This window comes from Herpailurus yagouaroundi, unplaced genomic scaffold (assembly GCF_014898765.1).
Source record: "Herpailurus yagouaroundi ecotype Mexico unplaced genomic scaffold, PumYag 140, whole genome shotgun sequence".
Lineage (NCBI taxonomy): Eukaryota > Metazoa > Chordata > Mammalia > Carnivora > Felidae > Herpailurus > Herpailurus yagouaroundi.
Genome location: NW_024412395.1, coordinates 15,543,215 through 15,566,284, shown reverse-complemented (window position 1 = coordinate 15,566,284; position 23,070 = coordinate 15,543,215). Strand labels below are relative to the sequence as shown.

The 23,070-nt window shown below is 44.9% G+C and overlaps 1 long non-coding RNA gene across 3 annotated transcripts; it reads left to right on the top strand.

Moving 5' to 3' along the window:
• Window positions 1–440: 440 nt before the first annotated feature.
• On the top strand, window positions 441–19,126 carry LOC121030459 (uncharacterized). Of its 3 annotated transcripts, XR_005790213.1 has the most exons (5): window positions 441–1,407; window positions 5,843–5,894; window positions 16,055–16,145; window positions 18,192–18,320; window positions 18,736–19,126. It is a non-coding gene; the product is annotated as an uncharacterized LOC121030459 (long non-coding RNA). The 3 variants fall into 3 exon arrangements; XR_005790212.1 differs by lacking the exon at window positions 441–1,407 and having other exon boundaries at window positions 4,973–5,894; XR_005790211.1 differs by lacking the exons at window positions 441–1,407; window positions 5,843–5,894 and having other exon boundaries at window positions 13,837–16,145.
• The last annotated feature ends 3,944 nt before the right edge of the window (window positions 19,127–23,070 follow it).

The following is a 23,070-nucleotide window of genomic DNA, read 5'->3' as shown; positions in this document are numbered from 1 at the left end:
GGTGTCTCCCAGTGGCTGAGAAGGGGCCCGTGTTTTTGATCAACCTATTCCTGTACTCGCAGCATTTTTGCCCATCTTTCTGCTGTGTCCTGGGGTGTGGAGACCCTGTCCTCAGGAGGTCTCTTGTGGGTGACAGATAATGTTGCATTTTCAGGCTTCACATCCAGACAGTCAAATCCAGCAGCAGAAGAGACCTGTCTTCCTGGGTGGTCTTTTTTTTTTTTTTTTCAACGTTTTTATTTATTTTTGGGAGAGAGAGAGACAGAGCATGAACGGGGGAGGGGCAGAGAGAGAGGGAGACACAGAATCGGAAACAGGCTCCAGGCTCTGAGCCATCAGCCCAGAGCCTGACGCGGGGCTCGAACTCACGGACCGCGAGATCGTGACCTGGCTGAAGTCGGACGCTTAACCGACTGTGCCACCCAGGCGCCCCATGGGTGGTCTTTTTTAAGAGAAAGGAAAGTTTCCTGCAAGCCTTTCAGAAGAGCTCTCCTTAGGCCTCTGTCATCAGAATTCCAACGTGTGTCCATCCTAAGTAGAATGGATTTCAATGACTGGCTTAGTGGGGGACAGAGTGGAGGAGTGTGACTTACTGAAACAACAAATCCAGCTCTTTGGAAGGAGGCTGTGTGTGTCCGTGCTGGATTGTTGGATACACAACCAACCATGTCTGCTACAGTCAGCAGAGCAGGGATTCAAACCCAGTCTGTCTCATCCCAAAGACTGAGTTTGTGTGTTAGTCCCCAAACACACGTGCACGAGGGTTACCTGTGTGTGGCTATTAGGAAAAACATGACTGGAACAAATCTCAGTTTTTGAGAGATTTGTGCTTATATTTGGGTTGCATAAATATTAAAATGTGTTCACTTGCTCTGAACATTAGCCAAGTAGTGTGTGGAACTGCTGTGGTCTGGAGTGTGGCCTCCTCCTAGCAACAGGACAACAGCCTTTAAAACAATTCCTCTGACTGGTGTTAGTCTTACAGTGTACCTGTTACTTTCTCCTTACCAAGAAGTGGTGGCTACAGAGTCTGGGAAGAAAGATTAAGGAGGCCCTTGAATTTCAGGCTAAGGGATATACACTTTTTTTTTTTTTTTCCCCTCCAAGGAATATAGATAGAATCATGGAAAACTTTAGCCAGGAGAAGACATGACCCTGACTGTGATTTAGGAAGATTAATCTGTCAGAGTGAATAAGAAGACTTGAGAGAAATAGCATAGGTCTTTACATTTGCAGGAGGTCTGACCCTCAATCCACCAAGTCTGGTGTGCTGGAAATGCCCATTTGTTTATTTTCTTCAGGTTGAATTTCCAGTTTTGTTCTGCTGGGTTGATAGGAAATTCAGTAGGAGCTATTTCCTGCCTTCTCAAGGATGCGCCAGAATCTGGGAAGATTACTATGTACCTGGTAAGCTTGGGAAGGACCCCGGATCTCCATTCCGTTATGGTCTCACTGACCTCTTTGAAGACTGGTAGCCTTCTCTGGCTTAAGAGCATGCAAAGCTTTGTTAAATCTGGGACCCTTGTCGCCCAAGGTCTAGGTTCTCCAAAGACACCAGATAGTGATCTCCTGTAAGTGGTGTTTCCTCTTCAGGGTGCTGCCATCAGTACTGCTCCCATCACTGTCTGACCTCTTTTTAAAGTTAGCATTCAGTGAAATTTGTAGACCTTATGTGTAGAGCTTGATGTGTTTGGTTAATTGGAATACCCATGTAACCACATCCCATTGAAGATCTAGGACTTTTCTGTCACACCAGAAAGTTCCCTCATGTCCCCTTCCAAGCAACTCTCTCCTTACCCCGAGGCACCTACTCTGCTGAGTTCTACCCCCATAGATTAGTGTGCCTGTTCTAGAACTTCATATAAATAGAATCCTACTGCAGGTTTTTTCACTCAACATTTTGTGAGACTCATCATGTTGTGTATGTCAATATTCATTCCTTTTTTGTTGCGGAAGAGTATTTCACTTTTTTTTAAATATAAAATTTATTGTCAAATTGATTTCCACACAACACCCAGTGCTCATCCCAAAAGGTGCCCTCCTCAATACCCATCACTCACCACCCCGCCCTCCCACCCCCCATCACCCTCAGTTCTCAGTTTTTAAGAGTCTCTTACGCTTTGGCTGTCTCCCTATCTAACCTCTTTTTTCCTTTTTTTCTTCCCCTCCCCACCATGGACTTTTGTTAAGTTTCTCAGGATCCACATAAGAGTCAAAACATATGGTATCTGTCTTTGTATGACGTATTTCACTTAACATAACGCTCCAGTTCCATCCATGTTGCTACAAAAGGCCATATTTCATTCTTTCTCATTGCCACGTAGTATTCCATTGTGTATATAAACCACAATTTCTTTATTCATCAGTTGATGGACATTTAGGCTCTTTCCATAATTTGGCTATTGTTGAGAGTGCTGCTATGAACATTGGGGTACAAGTGCCCCTATGCATCAGCACTCCTGTATCCCTTGGGTAAATTCCTAGCAGTGCTACTGCTGGGTTATAGGGTAGGTCTATTTTTAATTTTTTGAGGAACCTCCACACTTTTCCAGAGTGGCTGCACCAGTTTGCATTCCCACCAACAGTGCAAGAGGGTTCCCATTTCTCCACATCCTCTCCAGCATCTATAGTCTCCTATTTTGTTCATTTTGGCCACTTTGACTGGCATGAGGTGATATCTGAGTGTGGTTTTGATTTGTATTTCCCTGATGAGGAGCAACGTTGAGCATCTTTTCACGTGCCTGTTGGCCATCTGGATGTCTTCTTTAGAGAAATGTCTATTCATGTTTTCTGCCCATTTCTTCCCTGGATTATTTGTTTTTCAGGTGTGGAGTTTGGTGAGCTCTTTATAGATTTTGGATACTAGCCCTTTGTCCGATATGTCATTTGCAAATATCTTTTCCCATTTCGTCAATTGCCTTTTAGTTTTGTTGATTGTTTCCTTTGCTGTGCAGAAGCTTTCTTATCTTCATGAGGTCCCAATAGTTCATTTTTGCTTTTAATTCCCTTGCCCTTGGGGATATGTCAAGTAAGAAATTGCTGCAGCTGAGGTCAGAGAGTTTTTTTCCTACTTTCTCCTCTAGGGTTTTGATGGTTTCCTGTCTCAACATTCAGGTCCTTTATCCATTTTGAGTTTGTTTTTGTGAATGGTGTAAGAAAGTGGTCTAGTTTTATCCTTCTGCATGTTGCTGTCCAGTTCTCCCAGCACCATTTGTTAAAGAGACTGTCTTTTTTCCATTGGATATTCTTTCCTGCTTTGTCAGAGATTAGTTGGCCATCCGTTTGTGGGTCTAGTTCTGGGGTTTCTATTCTATTCCATTGGTCTATGTGTCTGTTTTTGTGCCAATACCATGCTGTCTTGATGATGACAGCTTTGTAGTAGAGGCTAAAGTCTGGGATTTGATGCCTCCTGCTTTGGTCTTCTTCAAAATTACTTTGGCTATTCGGGGCCTTTTGTGGTTCCATATGAATTTTAGGATTGCTTGTTCTAGTTTCGAGAAGAATGCTGGTGCAGTTTTGATTGGGATTGCATTGAATGTGTAGATAGCTTTGGGTAGTATTGACATTTTAACAGTATTTATTCTTCCAATCCATGAGCATGGAATGTTTTTCCATTTCTTTATATCTTCTTCGGTTTCCTTCATAAGCTTTCTATAGTTTTCAGCATACAGATTTTTTACATCTTTGGTTAGGTTTATTCCTAGGTATTTTATGCTTCTTGGTGCAATTGTGAATGGGATCAGTTTCTTTATTTGTCTTTCTGTTGCTTCATTATTAGTGTATAAGAATGCAACTGATTTCTGTACATTGATTTTGTATCCTGCAACTTTGCTGAATTCATGTGTCAGTTCTAGCAGACTTTTGGTGGAGTCTATTGGATTTTCCATGTATAATATGTCATCTGCAAAAAGTGAAAGCTTAACTTCTAAATATTTTACTTCTTTTATTTATTTATCTTTTAAGTCTTTCCCTGTCTCTCCTCTTTCTTTAAAAGCATCTCCTCCTTCCCCATGTTGCTTTCAAGGGCATTATGAGTTTTCTCCATTTAAAGCCAGATAATCTCTCACTAGAGGCAAGAATGCACCAAGTATTCAGTGATGAATCTTCATGGGATAGAGGACAGAAAGGCGACACAAAAACACATAGGTTAATATTCCAACAAACTAGCCTGCCACCTAGTCATCCCCAGAAGAGCCGATGAGGGTCTGAGTTTGAGCAGAACATGGAAACAGGATGGAGAAAGCTGGTGTGGAGGCAGCATCCATGGAGATTGGTACCTCATGAGACCTGGAAGGACAGGGCTGAGCAGTTTAGCCTGGGTGACCAACATGACCGGTTTGAGGATAAGGATGGGTGTTGGTGCCAATAGCAGAGATAGGAGTAGAACAGGTCTAGGATGGAAAATGGTGAGTTAGTTTGGTACCTGTTGATTTTGAAGAGGATATGGAAGATAACAATGGAACTGCCCAGGAGGTGGGTGAAAGTAGAGATCTCTAGCTCAATAGCACCTTCAGGACTGAGGGTGAATGAAGATCAAGGAGGTGAGTGTTGAAATCTGAACTAGGAAAGTTTAAGGAGATAAATAGCAAGAACAGAGCTTTAGAGGATGCCATGCAGAGGGCTCAAGGAAGAGGAGTCAAAGGGAGAAGGAGTCATGGCAAAGGTATTAGGGCGAGAATGTAGGGAAATGGAGGGTCTTGGGAACGAGGAGAACAAAGGAGAGGGAAATAGCTGGCAGAAATGCCAAAGCTGTAGATAGCTGACCAATATGAAGACGGTATTATTGGTCATTAAATTTCCCAACTGGAAGCTCACTGCTGGCTTTTGAAGGACCACCTTAAGAAAAATGGCCACGGGTGGGGCGCCTGGGTGGCTCAATCAGTTAAGTGTCTGACTTAGGCTCAGGTCGTGATCTCACTGTTCATGAGTTCGAGCCCCATGTTGGGCTCACTGCTGTAAGTGAAGAGCCTGCTTCAGATCCTCTGTTTCCCGCTCCCTCTGCCCCTACACCACCACCCCCCCCATCTCAAAAGTAAACATTTCTAAAAAGAGAAATAGGGGTTGAAGCAGGTTGCAAGGATCTGTGGAGTAAGAGTGGGTACTGAGAGAGACCATAATTATAAATAGCTTTTTTCAAGAAATGTGTACTCAGAAGAGTAACAAGGAGCTCAGAGGTAGGAGGGGGCTGGGAGTAAAGCCTGGAAGACAGGACACATGGTTTATTTCTCTGGGAAGCATTGAGCATGCCCATGGCCTGGGCAAAGGAGGCAGGAGAGAGTGTGTCTAACTTAGCTTCCTGGAAGGGGTAAGAGACGATGGGGTGGGAAGTGCCAAGGAGCGGGTGAGCTGTGAAGAGTGATGGGTCAGTCCTCTTTCCCAAAAGCAGTAGAGGAGAGGATGGGTGAGACCTTCCTGGGTGAGGATGGGGCATCCCAGCTGTGGTGGCTTCTCAGCATGGCATGCTCTTTAAGAGATTTTCTGTTCTATTTACTCTCTGTAAGTGAAGTTTATAAAATGTCTTCTTTGGGGTTCAGGAGGTTGGATTTCAAAGCAGTGCATATAGAGGAGACCTCTTCCTTCCAACTGTTCAAGGCTAGATGGTAGAGATCACTCTCCCAAGAGACAATCTGTAGTCTCTATTGTATTGTGGCAGGTGGTAGCAAACTCTAGGTTAGGAACCCAACTGTGATGTATTAGCAAGAGACGCTGGGCAAACGTCCTCTGATCAGATTAATCAGGTACGGCACTACCCAGCATAAACAGTTGAGAGTAGCATTGGCTGGGGAGGCTGGCAAGGCAAACCTGGGACATACTCAGAAGCACTGCTTACTTGCCTTCCTAGAATCCTATCTGCAGCACAACAGGGGCTCCCAGAAGATTGGATGAACTTCACTGTGAGTATACATTTTGTTGATACTGTGAGCATACAGTTTGTTCAGGCTAGGATGACTCTGTAACTCCTTGGGTGCACATCAGGTGGGGGTACAGCGAGACCTTTATACTTGAGTGCCAGGATCCTGGTTGCGTGCTGGAGGGTTGAAGTTGCTAGAAATCTGGCTATGTCTCTAAAAGGATGCTATGTTTTTTGAAACCCCTAGCAAGTGTTCTCAGTATGGGTACTGTAAAAGGCCCAAAGATACACAGGTTGAAATACATAAATATGTTTGTTGACCTTCTAGGTGGAGGACACTGGTCCAAGTTGCTGCACTCATTCATATTGTACTGGCTTCTTTATCTGGGATCACAGATTTATCACTGATCCCTCGAGAAGAAAAAAAAAAAAAAAAGGCACCTCCCACCTCCCTTCCCACACCTGTGGATCCTAAGACTTTTTTCAGTTCCTTCTCTTACTGTGGCCTAAGCTCAAACTACTTGTGGTTGGTGTTATAGGTGTTAACAGACTAAAGAATAAACAACGTATGTAGGAGGCTATCTTTCTGGAAGATTTCTGTCTTCAAGGACACTAATTTTTCCAAATGTTTGGAAATCAATTCCTAAATTCTATCAGTGCACAGTGAGTGAGGGTAGTTCGGAAAGTGGAGGCCATATACAGTTCGTCTCTTTCCAGCTCCCACCTTCCTTCTCTCCTCCCCTGGCCCCGCCCCCCAACCACGCCCCTGGGCTTCTTTGCATGTCAACTCTGTCTGCCTGGAGATGGATGTGGCACAGAGCTAAGCCCCTGTAAGATGTGCTCCAGGCCTTGGGAAACACATACTCTATGACAGATGGCGGCAAATTAAGCTGGCAATTGAAAAAGCCAGAGCGTTTCCAGGACCTCTGTTAGTGGAGTGATTCCAGAGGGGGAGAGGCAGAGAAGACAAATTGCTGGAAAGTGGCCAGAACCATTTGGTGCTCGACATTAATTTGGTCAGTAAACAATTCCGGAACACCTAGATAGAAGAAGCTATTCTGGATTCCATAGGCACACACGAAGATCGGAGAGACCAACATTTCGTCCTGTATTTGGGAAGATGGACAGCACACGGAGAGGTGCATGGACAATTCTAGGCTGGCAGAAGTCTGAACAAGAGCTTGTGCAAGGGTGAGCTGAACATTATAGCCACCACACAATCATATGCTATTGAAAGTTGTTAAGTCAGGCCTGGATGCTGTGAAGAGGGTGGGATAAACAAAATTCTGGCGCTGGGAGGGACACCGGGCCCTCAATTTAAAGATGGCAAAACTGGGGCGCCTGGGTGGCTCAGTCAGTTAAGCGTCCAACTTCGGCTCAGGTCATGATTGCATGGTCCGTGGGTTTGATCCCCGCATTGGGCTCTGTGCTGACAGCTCACAGCCTGGAGCCTGCTTCGAGTCTGTGTCTCCCTCTCTCTCTGCCCATCCCCCACTCAAGCTCTGTCTTTCTCTCTCAAAATAAACATGAAAAAAAAGTTAAAGATGATAAAACTGAAGCTCCTCTGCAAGATGAAGTGGTTTATTCAAGGTCGGAGTCACTCAGTTATTTGGAACTCAGTGATTAATAGTACTACTCTTAGTAGTACTAGTAATACAACTAACAATAGTACTAATACTGTTATGTACTAATAATAGTACTGACATGGTTATTATGTGCCAGCCACTAATCTAGGTGCTTTAGGTGTATTAACTAATTTAACACAGCAGGTTATGCTATTTTCACATCCTAAATAGTATTTTCATATATAGAAAAACTGAGGCAGAAGGGTACAGGCACCTTGCCCAAAGTCCAGCCAGTAAGTGATGGAACTGAGACTCACACCCTGCAGTCAGGCTCCAGTTCTTGTGCTCTTAATTGCTGAGATCCTCATGGCCCCTCAGGCCTGTGACTCCTGGTCCAGCGCTCCTTGTCCTTGGACTGGGCATGTCAGTGAGGTGAGGTGACACTGAATGAGGGAGTGACATGACAAAAGTGATGTTTAAGGATGACCAGTGTGGCTTCAATAGCCAGGGTAGACTAGAGAAGAAATAGAGAGGGGAGAGCAGGTAGAAGATTGTCTAAATACAGTTGTGATGAATGTTTGGACCATGACAGGAATAGAGAAGCTTACATTAGACAGGAATGATTGGCTAGCAGTCATTTACCCCATAGTATAAATCAGTCTGTCCTGTTTCTTACCCTAGAAAACAAAACTCTGACTGCAGAAGAAAGGAATAGAGAGAGGCTACAGTGAAGGGAAGGGGCAAAGGAACAAAAGTGGAAATAGAACAGATACTGATGACTTCACAGTATTCCTCACAGAGGTCCTGGCCTTTGGGGATGGTTTTAACTTACTTCAGGTAACTGCCAATGTCCATTGCTTCTAAATGTTAAGAACGAAGACAACAAGAATGATGCCATCTCTTAGTGGGAATGAGACTTTAACAAGTAGGTAAAGATTGTATTAGGAACCCAGCCTATTTTTTACAGATTGGGGATTCCCTTAGGGAAAGACTTGTCTCACCACTGCTAGGGGGCTGGTCAGCAGACATTCAGCTGCAGAGAGCCTCCTTGTCCAAGGCCCTGGCCTTTGCTAGGCAACCCACGTCCAGTGACTGACCAATGCGAGGATATAAAGACCAGGACAGAATCTCAGAGGAAGGGGCCATAAGAAGCTGGGGAGAGGACCCCATAAAGGGTCACTGACTGTGTGAATGTGTTCCTGGAATGAGGTATGACTAGATTTCTCAAGATACAGCCCTCATAGATAAATTTCCACGATAAAGGGAAGCAAGAACTATACTTTGAAAAGAAGAGAACAGAAAATAAATAGCTGTTTGGAATAATGGTAAACTGGACGGAGAAGGCCGGAAAACAGAGGAGACTCTTCTAGATGCTTCTGATTGGTTCTAAGAATACTGTGTGTATGTGGAGTCAAACGTTTAGGGAACCGGCCCATATTTGAATGTGAAGGTCTCATTGCGTCTCGGAGTAATATTGCCATTGGCATGCTCCACACAAGCTGCCCTCAGATGCTCCTTTTCAAACGCAGGACGTGAGCAGTTTCCCAAATATCCACCAGATGGTACCTTCCTACCAGAAATTAGGTTGCAGGTTGTGGAAATCCGCGTTGTTTTTCCACCCCGCCGACAAGCCGCAGAATCAGATGCCTGCCCCTGGATGCCACGAGAGGAACAGAAGCTGATAGGAACAAATCTCGGGGTGGGAGCCGTAAAGGGTGGGGGTGGGGGCGGTTACCTTGTTCTTATTTTCAAGAATATGGGGCAGAACTCGAGGCGCCCTTTTTGGTGGTGGGGAGAGCCACGTGCAGGTATGTGGAATCAAGTCATAGAGAAGTCTCTGAGGGAGCAAAGGACTGTGAGTTTAGCCCCTGAGTGGGCCTGGTCGTAAAAGTCCTCAAAGATGCCTTTGTGCTGTCACTCTGGAGTCAAAGCGCTGCTGGTGCTTTGAAATGGTAACCAGTTGCCGGGAAAAGAAAGCCTTTGTTGGAGAGACTTCCTTATTGTTCAACAGTTTGAGTTCCCAGGCCTGAGCTGTGGTCTCCCCAGGTTGCTCAGCGTCCTTGGACGGAGAAGGCACCTGATGTTTACTGCGGAGCCACCACTGTCTCCTGGGTTCTCTGGTACTTTCCTGCTCTTAGCACTGAAAGTAAGGCGCACTGGGGTTGGGGATCCTGGCTGACTGGACTGCACACACCAGAGGGCGAGGCCAGACCTTTATACACTCAGTGAGCTGGGTGCTTCGGGGAAGTGCAGTTCTACTTTCAAATAATGAATCATTTTGTTGCTGATGTTTTCTTACCAGATTCCCTTGTCCCTTTAGCCAGTGAGACTTACATCAGCAAAGGCAAAGTTCTGTTAGAAAGGGGTCTTCTCTTGGTTTCTGAGGAGCTTGGGAAGTTTAGGCCTTAGCCAATAGATTTGGGAGAAGATGTGGTAAATAAGTACAGTTTTCCCAGGTTGCGGAGAGAGGAGACAGTGGCTGTGGTGACGAGAGATTGGGCCTCTGAACAGGGAGACACATTTACTCTCATCTCCCTTCTGCCAAACTCCCCAAGGGTAAGGAGGGCTTGTGTGCACTCAGGGTGAGGGCCCTGAGGCCCCTTGGCTGGGGTAGAGCACAGGGGGGTTGTAAAGACCTCAGGGAAGAGAGGGTTGTATCCTGGCCCCAGAGCAGAGGGCCAGAGAGTTCCGGGGGCCTCGGAGAGGCACAGGGCCAGCAGGGGAAATCCGTGGGCTTGCAGTCACCTCTCAGGGAGTGCACGGAGGTGCCTCAGCGACAAAGAGGCGTGGAAGGATTCTGTCCAAGAGCCTCAGGAAGGAGTCTGGCCCAGCTGACACCTCAGCTTCAGACCTGCGGCCTCCACAACTGTGGCAGGATAAACATCTGTCATTTTAAGCCCCCCAGTTTGTAGCGCTTTGCTTTGGCAGCCCCAGCCAGCTATCCCGAAGGCAGCGAGGATGAAGGAGAGGCAGTTAGCGTGGTCCCCCCTGCCGAGCAGGAAAGGGGAGAGGTGCTGTAGATGCTGGGCACAGAAACTGCCGCTGAGCACTGGTGGGCCCGCCGGGGCCGGGACATGTAGAGCGGGAGCCTGGACTGCGGGAGATGACATTTCCAACATCAGGAAAAATGAGGCTTGCGACAGAAACTGGGTAAGGTAAAAGTAACCATTACTATTAAACTTTTCTTACTGCTTGGCTTTGTGTGCTAAAATTGGCTGCTCAAGTCACTGAGTCCCAAGGCCACAGAGGGTTCTGTTATGGCCGTGGGGTTGAAGCCACCCTGCCTGCCTAAGCCTTCCTGTCATTCATTAGTGTTCGTTTTCCCTGGCTGACATTATGGCCAAACTGGACCAGGCCCCGTGCTCCAAGCACAGCCCTGTACTTCCTACCCGGGGCCCTTGGATCACTCTGTGCCTTTGCTGTTTCCCGTCTAAGTCGTACCTGTTATTTCAGGCCCAGCGCAGGAAGGCTTTCCAAGTCTCCCAAACACGTCGTCATCTCCTTTTCAACTCTGGCATTTGTTTTGAAGTATTCTTTTTAAAGTTTATTTACTTATTTTGAGAGAGAGAGAGAGAAAGAGCATGAGTGGGGAAGGTGCAGAGAAGGAGAGAGAGAGAGATAGAGAGAGAACCCCAAGCAGTCTCCATGCTGTCAGCGCAGAGCCCAACCCCAGGCTCAAACCCACAAACTGTGAGATCACGACCTGAGTGGAGATCAAGAGTTGGATGCTTTACCGACTAAACCACCCAGGCGCCGCTGTTTTGTTCTTTCTGATGTGTCTCCTACTCATTGTGTCTCATACTTCTTTGTATCCGCGTAACACGAGCATAATCAGCCCCTGCCGTGGCAGGTCTCAGCGCAGGCTCGCTGGTTTATTCGGTACAACCATTGCTAAAAATGCTACTGTATCCCACAATGCACTATGGGCAGTACATCTTGGTTTGTGACTGAAGCGCCCTTTATGAGTTGGGGCATTGTTTCTTGCCTGGGCTGCACTGGTCCAACGGACAGAGGGCTCTGTCATCAGGACCGTTAGTGCTTACTTATGGGTGTGACTGAAACGATTTTCCACAAAGGTGAAGGAAGAATAAGCACTGGGGCCACTCTGTCCGAGGAACTGGTCTACCTGCATTGGGGTGGCTCTTGTAGCCGCTCCAATAAAGCAGAGTGGGATCTGCAAGTCCCTTGGGTGGCCTGATTTTTATCACCACGCTGACTGCCTTTCCCTCTTCTCGTATCTCCCCCTGCAGCCAAAAACACCTGCGTTCTGGAATCAGAGGTAAGACATGTGAGGCAAGTTTTCTGGGAGGGAAAAGGAGTGATTTAAATTCTCACTGATGTCTAAGCTGCTGATAGATTCTGTCCCCAAAACAGGTTTCAACTTAGAGGAGGAGGCTGGACAGGGAGAGAGCAGGAGGGCGCTGAGCTGGCCCATTGACCACAAAGGAAAGAGCAATGGGTGGCAGGAAAGAAGGCCTGGGGGACCCAAAGGTGCAGTTTATCTGCTGCTCCCCTATTTTTGTCATGGGCCCCATCTGATTCTGACATTCAACACTAAGGGATCTCCTAATCGTTGATTGCACAAACCTAAACAGTCATTTACTGCAAGCATTCTGGAACACCAGAAGGTTGCCGTTATTTATTTGGTTAAATAAGAATGTAAAACATAACCAAATAGAACAAAAATCCTACCACATAAAAGAAAGGATGTTTTAATGGTAAAAAATTGGGAAAGAAAATCTCAGATAAAGGACAGCACTTTAAATGGATGAACATAGATTTATAGGAAAAAATGTCTATTTCCTTTTTCTGTGGGCCCAAGAAAATGCTGGCAGAGCCTGGGCTCTCCCCTACCACCTGGTTTATGGGAATCACATCCACCGGGATTCTGAACTCCCACCACAGTTTCTAGTTCATGACCCTGTGCTTCCCCCTGGTGGCCAAAAGGAGTTGCTGTAGCGGCTAAAGAGGGTCTCAAAATATTGGGCCTCCTAGCATCTATGTTTATTTAACACCCACCATGTGCTAAGGGTGAGGACACATAGAAATGAGGGATCTCTTGCTATCAAGGAGCTTTCCTATAACACTGATACGTCAAACAAAAGGTAGCAAACATGTTTGGGTTTTGGCTTTGAAATCAACTCGCAACCACCATTCCCCTGCCTGTCAGAGGCCCAGGCGGGCCACTGACATCAGCATTATGGAATGCAGGTAGTCTCTCAGCGTTAGAGCAGGCCTGTGACTTGGGTCCAGGTGCCACCTAGAGCTTTATCTCCAGCCTTGCCCTGAGCCGGGGCTTGTGGGGACTGATGAAGCTGGTAGGTGGTGGCGTAGAGCAGACCTGGCCCTAGCGATTCCCCACAGGGTGTTTCTGCTTTCAGCTCTTCCTACTTACTTGGCCACCCCTCGGTCAGGCAGGCCTGCTTTTGCATGAAGTCCTTCCATGCCTACCCTAAATCCACAATGACCTCTATGACCTCAAGACTACTGTCTACCATCATTTTCTCTTACTTTATTTTTCAAGTAGGTAAGAAATTCCCTGATGGTTGAGGCTCTGTTTTAACAGTTTTCTATCCATCTCCCCTTCTCATATTACCTCCAGAAGCTCTCAGTTTTCTCTCTTATTATGCAGAGAAGCTGCCTACTCCTTTCACATATTAGGGCTATGCTTAGGCCTCATCAAAATATTTTCTCATCAAAAATGGGAAGTAGTTAAGTCAGTTTAGGCTAAGTTATTTGGCTGCAACAAACAAGCCGCAAGTCCACATGGCCTAGAATAACAAAGGTTTAATTCTTCCTAATGCTACATGGCCCATGGGGATTGCTTTGGGGGGTGGGGTTGCCAGAAGTAGGAAGGAAAACTTCAAGACACCCTCAAATACTCAATAATTTTATTTTTAGCATACATATGCCCCCCAAAATGCATACTAAAATTATGATTCTTATTATTTTCTGAACTTCAAATTTAATTGGAAATCCTATGATTTATCTGGCGTCTGCTTTACGACCTCATTCTGGACCCAGATTAATGGTGCCTCTACTATCTTTTTTTTTTTTTTTTTTAACATTTATTTATTTTTGGGACAGAGAGAGACAGAGCATGAACGGGGGAGGGGCAGAGAGAGAGGGAGACACAGAATGGGAAACAGGCTCCAGGCTCTGAGCCATCAGCCCAGAGCCTGACGCGGGGCTCGAACTCACGGACCGCGAGATCGTGACCTGGCTGAAGTCGGACGCTTAACCGACTGCGCCACCCAGGCGCCCCGTCTACTATCTTAAACATCACAGAAAGAAAGGGGACGTGGCCATTTACACACTGGCTCTCAAAGTTTTCTTTTGGAATATACAAACATTTCCAGTGACATTATTATTATTATTATTATTATTATTATTATTATTATTACTATTATTTGTCAAAGTGAGTCATTTTGTCTTTCCCAACCTCAAAGGGGTGAGGAAGGGCAATCCTGTTATGTGCACAGAATGAGAGAACTCCAGGCTATTTGTGAAAAGTTCAAATCCCTGCCCTAGTTACGTATTCTGGTAAGAGCTACTAAGAAAATACTACATTCTCCATCTCATTACGATAAATTATATCAACTGTAATATTTATCCTTGTGATTTCTATCTAATGGCTTCCTATTGATTTCTAGTAAGCAGAGAAAGCTTTTTTTACCCATTTAAATATGGGGAGATAACTAAATGCTCCCTGTCAACTTTTCTTCTCTGCATTAAACACCTTCCCATGCACCCCCTCCCCTACTTTCTTCCTATGATGTAACTTCCAACCCTTTACCATCTGGTCACTATCTACTTGGTTATAGCTGACTGTTATGTGAATGTGATGGGAAAAAAAAAATAGAAAAGGGGGTTTCTTTTAGGGATAAGTCAAAGATGACTGTTTGTGTAACCCTTTATTTTTGTTCACTGGCACCACCTACAAAAGAGCAGCAGTTTTTCAACCCTTGGCAACAACAGAATCACCTGCAGAAACAAAGTGGTGAGGTCCAGGCTTCTCCACCAGCGACTCTGATTCAACTGGCCTTGCCTGGGCCTGGGTATCTGTACTGTTTTGCAGTTTTGTTATCTATAGCTACATAACAAACCAACCCCAAATTGAGGAACTTAAAGCAAAAATAGTCATTTTACTATTATCTTTCCTGGTCCTGGAGGCCGACTAGAATCAAATATATAAAAAACAAATGAACATTTTAAGAGAATTTTATGGGCAAACAAAAGCCACCAGCTTGGAGTAAAAGAGACTGAACCCATTTGGTATTTAAAGCAAACTTTGGCTCCCCCAATATTTTATAGGTAGGGGGGAGGCTGAGGGCTCTGCTTAGCACCCAAGGAGACCATATTCCTTTTTAGATTAGGCAAAGGAGGACTGTGAAAAAGTGGACCTCTCAGTGGGCAGAACCAAGGACCACGGAGAAGAGTGGACTGGGTAGTTTCTGTAGGGGAAAAGAATCGGGGTGCTAAATGTGCCCCACCCTTAGGACAAGGGGCTGCTCACCATACCTGCCCAGTAGGTCTTCAGATTTACTGGGGGGGGGGGGGTCAGTGACTGGTAAATGACTTCCCATGCATCCACTTCCCAATGGGAGTGTTAATTGTGTCCCTGTCCCTAACTGAATATTGAGTTTGTGTGTGGGAGCAAGTGACTTAATTTTTCAGGTGTCCCCCATCTAAAGGAGGCAGGCACATCCAAACCTTCTATAGTGGTGCTTGTGCCTTATGCACCAGTCCTGGACTTTGAGCTCAGAGCAGCACCTGCAGGGGAATTGGGGGTTGTCTCCCTTGGGGAGGGATAAGTGTCCTCTTAGATGGGCAGGGGAGGGAAATGCGTGTTTGGTGTGCAGAGTACAGACTATGGTGGATTATGTTAATATTTACCAAATATTGTGGCACCTTTCTCTGCAGGGCCTCTCCCTGCGGTGGGAGGGCTCTACATCCTGGTCCTTTTGTGTTCAGTGTTACATTTGACTTGCTTTGACCAATGACATGTGAGTGTCAGAGGTGACAGGAGCCACTTTTGAGCAGAAGGGTTAAGAATCATGGTGTTCACCTTTCCCTCTGCTATGACACCTGACAATGTTCCAGATAGAAGCTGCTTTCCCATTCGCTGTGCTGGAATAAAGATGGCACAGAACAAAGCCACAGCCAGCCCATAATGAATGCAGCATATGAAAAATTAAACTTATGTTGTAAGACCCTGGATGATAATATTAATGGAGAGGGCTTGGCACCCTGACAGCCCTGAGGAGCCTTGGGTCCCTCTTGCATGATGGCTACCAGCAGCAAAGGGACATAGCCTTTCAACCGCCCAATTTTCTTGTCCTCTCTGAGGAAGACTCATTCCCTTCACATTGATGCCTGCCATCAACAGTAGGTGATAGAGAGCCTCCTGGAGAGTGCCAGTCTCCAGAGAGCCTCCTGTTGACAGTTTTCATCTCTGTAGAGCAGAGAATGTGGGAAGATCTTTGGTATTCTAGGTTCTGGGCTAATGAAAGCTTGCTGGACATAGTCAGGTATTTCAAGAGGGTGGCCATTCAGAGGGTCCTTTTGTCCTTACTTGCTGGGGTTTTCTGTTGCCCTGGTGACATCTCAGTCTTGGCTTTCTCATTACATGATGAAGACATTGGTGGTGACAATGGAAAGGATGAGAAGATGAAAGAGGTCATACCATACCTGGTTCTATGCAGCAGAACTGAGGCTCAAGTATCGAGGTAAATTCAAGATACTTGTCTCCTGAAATCTGGACCAGCCTTAATCATCCAATAGAACCAGCAGACCAATAGAATGTGGCCAAAACAACAGTGCCTGCCTTTCAAAGCTATGTCGGAAGAAGCCTTGCAGCTCCTGCATTGGTCTCTTAGAAAACTCCCTCAAGACTCCAACTTACTGTGTAAGAATTGTGGTTACCCTGAGACCACCGTGCTGTCATAGTTGCATTCAAGTGCTCCAGTTGATAGTCCAGCTGAGCTGAGCCTTCCAGCCATTCTTGCCAAGGCCCCCAAAATATGAGTGAAATTGTCTTAGACTCTCAGTCCAGTATCCTCACCATCCAAATATCACAGATTGACTTCAGTTGATGCCATGTGGAACTGAAAGGTCCTCCAGCTAAATTTGGCCTGAATTCCAGACCCACAAAGTCATGAGATATAATAAAATGGTGTTATCTTAAGACATGAAAGTAATGGAACATGCACATATGCACTTAATACTCAGTCCTGGGTGCCTGGTTTTCCTTTTCTCTTAACATGGCTCCTTCTTATTGCATGCCTGGCTGCTCTAACCAAATTTCATGAGTTGGGAGGTATTAGCCTGGGACCTCCACCTTCAACAAGGATGGTCCAGTTAAACTCTTCATTCAAACAGGGTTTGGCATATGCTGAGGGTCCAATTTTGTTCTCAGCTCAAGTCCAACAAGTAATCAATCTAGTGCTTAGTGAGGACCTCCATAGGGAGAGTACTATGCTGGATGGTTAGGTAAGAGGTCTTGCTACATAAGGTAAAACAGCTCACTACGGTTTAACACTCACATGCTTAATTAATTGTGTTTCTTACAGTTAACATTGTGAGGTAGGCATTATTTTATAACATAAACAAGTGAATTGAGGTCAGGCTGTACAACAGTAAGCTCCAGAAATGAGTTTTGGACACCTAGCAGGCTTATCCACAAACCAGGCTACCTTGGATGTTAAAGCCTTAAGAGACAGATGCAAACCTTCATTTTACAAATGAGAAGCTTGAGGACCAGGAAGATGGAGTAGTATTGCAGCTGTGTTCTATCACTAATGGGGAATTCTCTAGCCAATACAGCTCCATCCTGGCCCTAAAGGGTCTCTAGAGTATAGGCCAAACCCATGTTGGGGAAGTGTTTTTAGAACTGTTGCTTTAGAGACGGAGGTAGAGGAGATGATGTCTGTACTGCCCTGTCTTATATATTCCCAGAGAATGCAAGCCTCTGGTTAGCCTCCTGTTTAGCTCCTGGCTGAGATGTGGGGGCTTTAAGGTGCCTGATGAACAGTTTGCAGGCCCAAAGCACTGGATTCGTAGTATGAGCTTTTCTCTAGAGAAAGCATCCCCGCATGAAACCATCCATCCCTGTGGTCTGGGATAAGTCACAGAGATAGTTACATTTTTGCTTTAGAGCATGGAAAAACCAAGAAATAATAAGTCAGTGGGCCTGTTTGTGAATTGGAAGTTACTCAAAAGACCATTCCTGGCTTGTCCTGGATCTCTTGGTTTGCTGGGATGGCAAGATTCAAGCCAGTATCCATCAGCCACAGTGGGAACTGTGAAGAGGCTAGTGGGGCACACGAAATTTTTACAAAGAGAACAGGGACCCAGAGTAACTTGGATAAGGAGAAGTCCACAAATGGGGTGTGTAACTCTAATCTCTCTGGAGATTAAGTATTTATGAAGCACTTTGTACCCACAAAGTGAATTTCAATAATTTATTATCTAAACTCACAATATCACAATAACATGTAAGTATTTGTGTTATGGCTAATGACCCTAACTTGAACTATTGCCTGTAAGACAGGGGATATTTTCATGCACTTGGGACCTGTTTTTCATGCCACTGTGAAGCAAGATCAGGAATTTTTGAGCTCATACCTGAGTCTTGATCCAGACCCGTCATTACCATGCAAGCCGATAGTTCTCACCCATGGCACTTCTGTGCTGGCTCCCCTGTTGTCAGTCAGCAGCGAAAGGTGAATTTTTTCATATGAATCCCTGACAACTCTTTCCTCTTTATTCCACAGCGCTGTGATTTGCCTTTGTGCAGCCCTTTGTGTTGTGAGATGACCAGATGACATATTCGTATATTGATGATTTTAAATGTGTGCATGGCTGAGAAGATCATACCAATTAATTTTCATGCAGAAGTCAAGGTGAGAACTGCTTTGGATTGTGGCAGTTGAAACTGAAAAACTAGGGGCTGATTATGGCTTTTTCTGAAATCACCAAGAAGCCTCCAAGAAGCAATAGTTATATCTTATTTCTCATCTGACTCTTCAAATGACCCCATTCACAAAAGGGCTTCTCTACTTAATCTACCCTATCTCTCCAATTGTCTAAAATACTACTTCACTTTTTAGCTAGAATTATGGGCCACAGTCTCTAAAAGGAATTTTGTAGACCATTTGGTCCATCTTATTTTACTGATGAGGAAAAACCAAGATTCTAGGACGAAGACTAGCATCCATGTATTCCAAGTCTGCCTTCCATACCCTGTTTCAGAATCATGTGATGTTTAATGTTGCTAAATGGAATGATTTTTACCTTGGGCTTTTCTATATCCCCCAGCATGCCTTGCACAGGGCTCATCCATAGCCAATCAGCCGTTGACTGTTAATAGCCACCTGGAGTGCTGTGCTGAGGATCAGATCTTCTCATGGCTGGCCCTGTCTCATTGGTCAAGTTTCTCCCAAATGGTGACTGCTACAGAGAGGACATTAACCACCCTAGCTAAAGTGACATCCCTCCCCCACACTCTAGGCCATACTCTAGCTCCTTTCCTTCCTTAACTCTCTTTCTAGCACCTCTCATTATCTGAAATGATCTTTCTTTCCTGTGTGTTCTCTCTTCTTCTAGAATGTGAGCTCCAAGAGGACAAGGACTTTGTCTCTCTTATCCACTACGATGTCTCTGTGCTTATTAGAGAGCTGACATGTAGGAAAAAACTCAATAAATAAATAAAAATGTGGAATTGATGGCCCCGTGCTGTAACTGTTAAGTGATATCTTCCATGGCCAATGGATAGACAAGTCACAATGCCAGTGTCAAGCTTTTGTCAACATAGGGTTGGTTGCCACTGGCCAACCAGTCCTGGATGAAAAACTAGTTTCCTCCTGACATTTTCTGCTTGATTCAGCTTGACTAGTCATTAGGTATTCTAGAAACAGGAATTTCCCTTAATCACCAATTAAGAACTTAAAAGGAAAAAGACACGTTTTTCTGCTGTTATCTCCTTTACCCAAAACTATTATATAGTATCTCGGTGCCTGGGTGGCTCAGTCAGCTAAGTGTCCAATTTTGGCTCAGGTCGTGATCTCATGGTTCATGAGTTCAAGCCCCACATCGGGCTCTCTGCTGTCAGCAGAGCCTGCTTTGGATCCTCTGTCCCCTCTCTCTCTGCCCCTTCCCCTCTTGTGCTGACATGCTCCCTCTCAAAAATAAATAAATATTTAAAAAAAGTCTTCTAGTGTCTTATTCATCACAGAACTTCTACGATATTATACAATTCTTTCCACAGGAAATATTTATTCACTAAGCACTTGTGTTTTTCAGTACCATTTTAAAAGGATTTTGACTTTCCTAAGAATCTTGAAAAGCTGCACCACAGTGCACAGTGCACACTGGTGTGACCGATTAAGACTCAAATGTACAAAGCCATGAGCAAAGTTCAGGTAAATACGCAAATTAAACTGTTCTAAAGTAAGGTGAGCAGTATCCATTACCTTAGCCTTGCATATTGGCTGTTCTTATCCATCCTTTCCTGGAAGTCAATATTTGAAATAGGCTAGTAGAGTAAGGCAGAGGAGGCTTGAGAAAGATAAAAAAACACAAAGAGGGATTTAGTGCTTAAATATAGTTACAAATTCATCTCGATTTCCTTTTATCTCTTTTTAAAGAATTGTGGTATATATGGAAACATTTGTAGCAGGTAGAGGTTTTTGGAAATTGGCTCATTTTTAACGCAATCGATACTGTTATTTCGTGTCAAAAGCAGATATGTTTCAGTGCTCTGGTAAATCTTATCTGATTTAATATTCCCTAGGACTCTGGGGTTGTATACCATCTCTACTCTCCTAAATTTGATGGTGTCAATATGACCTGACATTTAATTATTTGCATAGCCTATTTAAAATTAAAATAGCAACAGGCACTGAGTTCTTTTCAAGTTTTAATACACTCTCCCTTTAAAAATATATTTTTCATAAATTACTCTGCTGTCTGGCAGGCCATCACATTCTTCAGTTCCTGTAATAAAAGGGGAATGGTGCTATGTGGGTGTGAAACGTGAAACGTGGAGGAGAACACCATGGTTAAACAAGAGCGGACACTGATCAAGTCCATTAATCAAAGTGCCTTTTAAATCTCTGCAAGTTGAGAACTGTAGCATCCAGGGATTTGATTAAAGAGGAAATATAAAATGGCAGAAGAGGTCCAGGAGCTGCCTGGGCAGGTCACATCTCAGAGCCCCTGATTAACAGGATGTTGTTTCCAGTGGGATTTTTTTTCCCAGGGCCATTTTTTGGAGTTTATTTGCTAAGGCAAGGTGGGTTTATTTGCTAAGGAAATGTGGGTTTATTTGCTAAGGAAATGTAGGTTTATTTGCTAAGAAAAACTCCAATGTTTCCTTCTCTTGGTTATTGGAAAATCACCAAATCCATGATACAGGAGCTTGCAAATCTCCTCAGGCCAGTATCTTATGTCTCTCCATCTTTGGATTACCCCAACTCTCCAGATTTCCATGTACCACAAAAAGGTTCCTTACCCTTTTTAAAAAAAAAATAATTTTAGAGAGAGAGAGAGGGAGAGAAAAAGAAGTGCATGCCAGTGTGTGTGCAAGCTGTTGGGAGGGGAAGAGGGAGAGAGAGAGAGAGAGAGAATCTTAAGGAGGCTCCACGCTCAGTGAGGAACCCGACTCAGGGTTCGATCCCATGACCTGAGCTGAAATCAGGAGTCAGATACTTAACTGACTGAGCCACCCAGGTACCCCCAATTCCCTAACCTTTTTATTCCCCCAAGTCCAATGTTCCATATCCATGGCCGCAAGGATTCCCAAGCACTTTTGAAGCATATTTTAACCCTACAGGTAATGTTTATTATCATTGGTGCCATCTAGTCATTCTTTGATTTGTTTTTAATTTTGTTAGTCAACTCATTCAAAAATATTTATTGAACATTTATGTCTAAGTTCAAAACTACAAGTGTGAAGAAGTCTCTGGGGGTGGTGTGGGGAAGGGACTTTCTTAGGAGGGAAAGGACCTGGGAGGCTGGGAATGGGGAGACCCAGTGGGAATGAACGCATGTGCAAGGACTGGAGGAGACACAGGAAACATGGCTTGCTCTGGAATGGCAAATTTGGCAAGAGTGAGCAAGAATGAGGTGTGGAGGCGTTGGCAGACAAGCAGGAACCAGGTGATAAAGGATCCCTTTCCTAGGGGATAATGGAAGCCACCCCAGGTTGTTCAATGGGTGAAATGTGTTAGATTTACATGTTGGAAAGACCCGTTCCTGGGGCAACATAGACGATAGTTTTGAGTCAGGAGATATTTGAGTAAGAGAGAAACTAGGAGCTAAGCTTTGATCTGTATGTGAAATGTCTGGAGAAGGAGGGGAGAGGAATGGGAAGAGGAAGTTCAGGACATGCTCTAGAAACCTGCAGGACCAATGTCAGTTAGGACAAATCTTGTGAGAAGGAAGACTTCAACTCAGTCCAAGGCTGCTTTTACCTTGTTTGCTCACCAAACCTTAAGTAAGCAGATGATATGCCATTTGTGATATACTAGGAAGGTCTTCTTGTGCTTCCCTTGCTTCTACAGGGGTCCTGTATTTTGGAGGTTTTGCCAGTCCACTTCAGTGAGGTGTCCACCAGGTCAGGGAGGCCAAGGGCTGTGGCTTTCATGGCCAGCCACATCAGCACCTCGAGCCACTGATAGTTCCACAAAAGATAGGTCACCCCTATCATGTTAAGCTCTGAATTTTGAGTCTTGAGATTCTGGATTGAGCAATTTCCCATTTTCTCTGCCAGTGCTTCAGGGCCTGAACACCTCTTGTGTACCTTATGTCTTTCTATGGGCAGGGGCCACCAAGGCTTATGATACAAAAGAGTGCTTAGCCACTATGGATGAAAGGAGGAGTCTAGACCATGTGCTAGTCTTTCAGTGCAGGTAAATGGGTGGAGGGTCTTGCCACACATCTACCACAGGGGTGAACATGGTAGAAGAAGCAGGATTGGAAAATGATAGGCACTTCAGGGCATGTGAGTTTGAACCATTTGTTGGACTCAGAGGAGACTGAGGTCTGGAATTGGAGTTTGGGTCTCTTGGGACATATTTGAGATTAAAAAAAAAAAAAAAGAAACCATCAATGTGTGTGAATGATGGAGAATGTGTAAGGCATCAGGACAGAGCCCTGGAAAACATCCATATGTAATTAGGAGAAGAGGAGTGCTATGGATTGACTGTTGTACCCCACCACCTCTCACATTCATATTTTGAAGGCCTAACCCCAAAAGTGGTGGTATTTGAAGATGGAGCCTTTGGGTGGTAATTAGTATTATATAAGGTCAGATGAGTGGGGCTTTATTATTAGTGGCTTTAGAAGAAGAGGAAGAAAGAGACCTGTTTCCCTGCTTACATGCATTGAGGAGGGGCCATGTGAGGACAGAAGAAGGTACAAATCAGGCAGAGAGCTCTCACCAGGAACTGAATCAGCCAGCACTTTGAATTTGGACTTTTAGCCTCCAGAACCGTGAGAAAGAAAGGTCTGTTGTTTAAGCCACCCAGTCTATGGTGTTTTGTTATGGCAGTCCAAGCTGACTGAGACAGGAACCTCTGGAAAAGAAAGCACGGACTGATGGGATGCTAGAGGGAGAGATGCGGAGAGAGCTTTGTGGGGTGAGCATCAGAC